Below are 5,992 nucleotides of genomic sequence, written 5' to 3'. Positions count from 1 at the left end.
ATGCAGCAAGGGGGAAGACCTTGTCTCAAAATGTTTATTAATGCTTAATTATTTATTAGTGTCACAAGTAGGCTTACATTAACACTGCAATGAAGTTAGTGTGAAAATCTCATAGTCGCCGCATTCCGGTGCCTGTTTGGGTACACTGAGGGAGAATTTAGCATGGCCAATCCACCTAATCAGCACGTCTTTCGGACTGTGGGAGTGAACTGGAGCACCCGGAGGAAACCCACGCAGACACGGGGAGAACGTGCAGACTCCACACAGACAGTAACCCAAGCCAGGAATTGAACCCGGGTCCCTAGCGCTGTGAAGCAACAGTGCTAACCACTGTGTCACCCACTGTGTTGCCCACATGGAGAGCTAGATTATAGCTGGGTGATGTTCACAGTTAGAAGTTATTCAGAAAGATAACACCGTTTACAAGTAATGCCCAGTCTGGTCTGCTGGATAAGGCAGCGTGATTCTGTTGCCACAGGAAAAAGAAAAATGTCTGGAAATATTATGCTGCTCAGTCATGCATTCTTCAAAATAAACCACTATCGCGATTTTGCATTGATCTCAATGTCAGAACATTAACCAGTTCTCGCTGGCAGACGATTAAGGAAGTCGCAAGGTCATGTGTGAAAGACAAGCAGCAATTTCTGTGAGAAAGGGAGACAGCATTACATGCTTCAGGTTATATGAATATATAACTGCATACTGGACAATAATGCAAGTTAACTCCAGAAGGATTCAGAACCTGACAAAACAGCAAGAGCAGATCCAAAATTTGCAAAAGCTAGATTTAAACCTCAAGGTGAAAGGGCAGTGCTTAGACTCATTGTAACAAAATCAATTAAAAATGTATCTATTCAAAACAAAACTGGAACAAAAAGGCTGTTGTCTGAATATGGGAGAGTAAATGTTAAGTGGGAACAATATTGAATTGTTCAGTAACAATGATATTTTCAATTTGCAAGGTGCTGAATGTGCATTCAGAGAGCTTATGCTCCACTAAAACTTCTTGAAAGTATTATTTTCAGGTATCAAGAATAATTTTTTGTTTGGGCATAGAATCCCTACAGTGCAGAAGCAGGCCATTTGGCCCATCACCTCACATTACCCAGAGCCTATCCCCGTAACCCTATGTATTTACCCTGCTAACCCCCTTAACCTACACATCTTGGGACGCTATGGGGAAATGTAGCATGGCCAATCCACCTAACTTGCACATCATAGAATCCCTATGGTACAGAAGGAGGTCATTTGGCCCATCGAGTCTGTACCGGCCACATCCCACCCAGGCCACATTCCCGTAACCCCACACATTTACCCTGTTAATCCCCTGACACTAGGATCAATTTAGCATGGCCAATCAACTTAACCCCCACATCTTTGGACTGTGGGAGGAAACTGGAGCACCTGGAGGAAGCCCTCAGAGATATGGGGAGAACGTGCAAACTCACCCAAGGCCGGAATTGAATCCTGATCCCTGGCACTGTGATGCAGCAATGCTAACTACTGTGCCACCCTCATCGAAGTAAATGAATGTCAGCACCACACAATAAAGAAACAATCAAGGAAAACCTTTTTAAATTCTGTACATTCTATATCACAGATGTCACAGTTTTTAAGCTTATTATTGCTCATGATCAAGATTCTTTTTAGTATGTGTGAGGTTAGTATGTATTTTTATTCCCCAAGAGTTGTTTCTCCCAATTTAAATAACTTCCAGCAGCAAGCCTTCCTGATTTTAAAAATAAAGATTATTTATCACACTCTTGTCAGGAGAAAAAATAGGGTTGTTGTAGTGGGGGACTTTAATTTCCCTGGCACAGACTGGAAAGTGCTTAGAGCTGGGGGTCCGGACGGGGAGGAATTTGTAAAATGCGTACTGGAAGGTTCTTTGGAACAGTATGTAAATAGCCCGACTAGAGAGGGGGCTATACTGGACCTAGTTCTGGGAAATGAGCCCGGTCAGGTCGTCAAAGTTTCGGTAGGGGAACATGTGGCAAATAGTGACCACAACTCTGTTAACTTTAGGATAGTAATGGACAAGGATGAGTGCTGTCCTACGGGCAGGGTGCTAAATTGGGGGAAAGCTGACTATAGCCGGATTAGGCAGGAATTGGTGGATGTTGATTGGGAGAGGATGTTCGAGGGTAAGTCCGCGTCTGGCATGTGGGAGTCTTTTAAGGAACTATTGATAAGGCTGCAGGATAGGCATGTGCCTGTTAAAAGGAAAGATAGGAAAGGTAGGATTCGAGAGCCGTGGATAACCAGGGAAATTGAGGATCTGATTAAAACGAAAAGGGAGGCGTACGTTAAGTCCAGGCAACAGAAAACAGATGGAGCTCTGGAGGAATACAGAGAGAGTAGAAAAGAACTCAAACGGGGAGTTAGAAGGGCAAAAAGAGGTCACGAGATGTTCTTGGCAGGCAGGATTAAGGAGAATCCTAAGGTATTCTATTCATACGTTAGGAACAAAAGAGTTGTCAGGGAGAAAATCGGACCTCTCAGGGACAAAGGAGGGGAATTATGCTTAGATCCCAAGGGAATGGGGAGATCCTAAATGAATACTTTGCATCGGTATTCACGAAGGAGAGGGGCGTGTTAACCGGGAGTGTCTCGGAGGGAGGTGTTGACCCATTAGAGAAAATCTCAGTTAGAGAGGAAGTGTTAGGTTTTTTAGGGAACATTAAAACTGACAAAGCCCCAGGGCCTGATGGCATCTATCCTCGACTGCTCAGGGAGATGAGAGATGAAATTGCTGGGCCTCTGACGGAAATCTTTGTCGCTTCTTTGGACACGGGTGAGGTCCCTGAGGATTGGATGATAGCGAATGTGGTCCCGTTGTTTAAGAAGGGTAGCAGGGATAACCCAGGAAATTATAGGCCGGTGAGCTTGACGTCCGTGGTAGGGAAGTTGTTGGAGAGGATTCTTAGAGACAGGATGTATGTGCATTTAGAACGGAACAATCTCATTAGTGACAGACAGCATGGTTTTGTAAGAGGGAGGTCGTGCCTTACAAATTTGGTGGAGTTTTTTGAGGAAGTGACAAAAACGGTTGATGAAGGAAGGGCCGTGGATGTCGTCTATATGGATTTCAGTAAGGCATTTGACAAAGTCCCACATGGCAGGTTGGTTAAGAAGGTTAAGGCTCATGGGATACAAGGAGAAGTGGCTAGATGGGTGGAGAACTGGCTTGGCCATAGGAGACAGAGGGTAGTGGTCGAAGGGTCTTTTTCCGGCTGGAGGCCTGTGACCAGTGGTGTTCCGCAGGGCTCTGTACTGGGACCTCTGCTATTTGTGATATATATAAATGATTTGGAAGGAGGTGTAACTGGTGTAATCAGCAAGTTTGCGGATGACACGAAGATGGCTGGACTTGCAGATAGCGAAGAGCATTGTCGGGCAATACAGCAGGATATAGATAGGCTGGAAAATTGGGCGGAGAGGTGGCAGATGGAGTTTAATCCGGATAAATGCGAAGTGATGCATTTTGGAAGAAATAATGTAGGGAGGAGTTATACAATAAATGGCAGAGTCATCAGGAGTATAGAAACACAGAGGGACCTAGGTGTGCAAGTCCACAAATCCTTGAAGGTGGCAACACAGGTGGAGAAGGTGGTGAAGAAGGCATATGGTATGCTTGCCTTTATAGGACGGGGTATAGAGTATAAAAGCTGGAGTCTGATGATGCAGCTGTATAGAACGCTGGTTAGGCCACATTTGGAGTACTGCGTCCAGTTCTGGTCGCCGCACTACCAGAAGGACGTGGAGGCGTTAGAGAGAGTGCAGAGAAGGTTTACCAGGATGTTGCCTGGTATGGAGGGTCTTAGCTATGAGGAGAGATTGGGTAAACTGGGGTTGTTCTCCCTGGAAAGACGGAGAATGAGGGGAGATCTAATAGAGGTGTACAAGATTATGAAGGGGATAGATAGGGTGAACAGTGGGAAGCATTTTCCCAGATCAGAAGTGACGTTCACGAGGGGACACGGGCTCAAGGTGAGAGGGGCGAAGTATAACTCAGATATTAGAGGGATATTTTTTACACAGAGGGTGGTGGGGGCCTGGAATGCGCTGCCAAGTAGGGTGGTGGAGGCAGGCACGCTGACATCGTTTAAGACTTACCTGGATAGTCACATGAGCAGCCTGGGAATGGAGGGATACAAATGATTGGTCTAGTTGGACCAAGGAGCGGCAAAGGCTTGGAGGGCCGAAGGGCCTGTTTCCTGTGCTGTACTGTTCTTTGTTCTTGCCCCTGAGATTTTTACACATCTCATGCACACAAAAAGAACAGATAACAATAAGGGGAAACAACAATACAGTTATAAGTTGAAATTATTTCAGTCGCCTCTTTTGTAACAGGCCTGTAGTTTCTTAGCTGAACTGGTGCTAGTAGCTGAAGTAGAGGTCGGGTAAAAGCAGAGGATTCCCAGTGATCTGCAAGGTTCCTTGTTTTGAAATTGTCATGTGATGGTTTCAAGTGAACTTGTAGGTGGAACAGGTTAACAGATTCCTTTTCCCTCTTTCAAGGTAGAGCTAGCAGCCGGTTCAGTGATTTTTCTGGTCAAATCCCTTACGGCGTTTCTCTGATCCAAACAGCTTCTGTTGTAACTATTAAAATCAGGTATAAGGATGGTTGCCTTCACCATGGACCTTTACAAGGCCTTTCCCAAATACTGTAATGGGTTGAGCCAATAAATATCCTGTGTTCTGGTCTTTCACACTTCAGGTTTTTTGAGATGTGCCGGGGGGACCATCACAATACAATGCAAGGTCAATGAGGCTCATTTCATATTTGTCTAACACCCTTTGCTTTTACATCTCTATTGCCCATGGTGAGGCAGGAAGACAAATTGGCTGGTTCCATAGTCCTTTTTGTTTAGAGTCCACCCTTAACAAAAGGAATGGAGTTTCACAACTGGCTGGGATTGGTCATATTCAAGTGAGATAGTTCCTTCCAGTTTCCGCTCTTGTCTGGAGCCGATACTGCCAAAGTCACATGATGCGTTGTCAACCATCTTAAAACTGTTCATGCTTGTACTGGGCATGACAAAATATTTGAATCTCGTTTTTCCCAAATAGATTGTAGATGCCTTCATGTCACTCAGACTTTTAAAATGATATATAACTATTGGGAATAAGTTGAATGTTAGGACTAATTAACCATCGCACAGGGTATACAAGGGAAACAACCCTGCATATGTCTCAAGATGATAAAGATATCAAAGGACATGGAGTAAAGTCAGGAAAATGGAGTTGAGGTGCTTATCAATCATGATCTAATTGTTACAGCAGGCTTGGTGGACTGACTAAACAATTCCTGTTTCCATGTTCCAGTAAGTGTGGCTTTTCTGATGTTATTTTAATGCTTCTCGGCCTTTTGGCTTAGATCAAGTATAGTTTTGGCATCCTGCACTTGGTTGAAGTCATGAGGTCCGAGGCTTCTTTTGAAGGAATTTTTTAAAGTGGCATCTCGGTCTTTTGGCTAAGATGCAAATGAGATCAAGCTTTGGAGGAGGTGCAATGCCTGCTCCAATCAGCTTGGATCATGTAGATCAGGCCCAAGACAGGAAGACTTGTCAGCTTGGATCTGGAATGTCTCACTTGCTGAGATTTTGAATTGGACTTTGATTGGATATAAACAAAAAAAAAATCAGTGGTAATGCATTCATTTTAAAACAGGTTAGTGGGCATTTAAAATAACTGATAATTGTAGGTTAGAGAGGTTTTACGCACAAACTAAAATCCTAAATCAGACAAAAATACAGTTTTGCCATCTCGGGTGTCAGTATCTGCTGCAGCAAGTGTTTGCCTGGGAAGGCAGTTTCTGTCATTTTTTTAAATATAAAAAGTCTGCGCACCATCTGTACGTCAAATGATTTAGCACAGCACAATATCCTACAACAGATTCTGACAACTATTTTCCACTACCCTTGTGCAAGAAGACTTGTTGACTGAATTTTATAATTTTCATTAAGAAGTGACTTAAAGCAGCAAAAGC

The 5,992-nt window shown here is 43.9% G+C and overlaps 1 non-coding gene across 1 annotated transcript; it reads left to right on the top strand.

Annotated features, from left to right (window-relative positions):
• Positions 1 to 5,355: 5,355 nt before the first annotated feature.
• On the top strand, positions 5,356 to 5,541 carry LOC144502109 (U2 spliceosomal RNA). Its single transcript, XR_013499262.1, has one exon. It is a non-coding gene; the product is annotated as a U2 spliceosomal RNA (small nuclear RNA).
• Positions 5,542 to 5,992: the final 451 nt, after the last annotated feature.

This window comes from Mustelus asterias, chromosome 12 (genome assembly GCF_964213995.1).
Source record: "Mustelus asterias chromosome 12, sMusAst1.hap1.1, whole genome shotgun sequence".
In the NCBI taxonomy this organism is placed as follows: domain Eukaryota; kingdom Metazoa; phylum Chordata; class Chondrichthyes; order Carcharhiniformes; family Triakidae; genus Mustelus; species Mustelus asterias.
The sequence above is the reverse complement of the archived record's forward strand: the minus strand, read 5'-3'. Positions and strand labels throughout refer to the sequence as shown.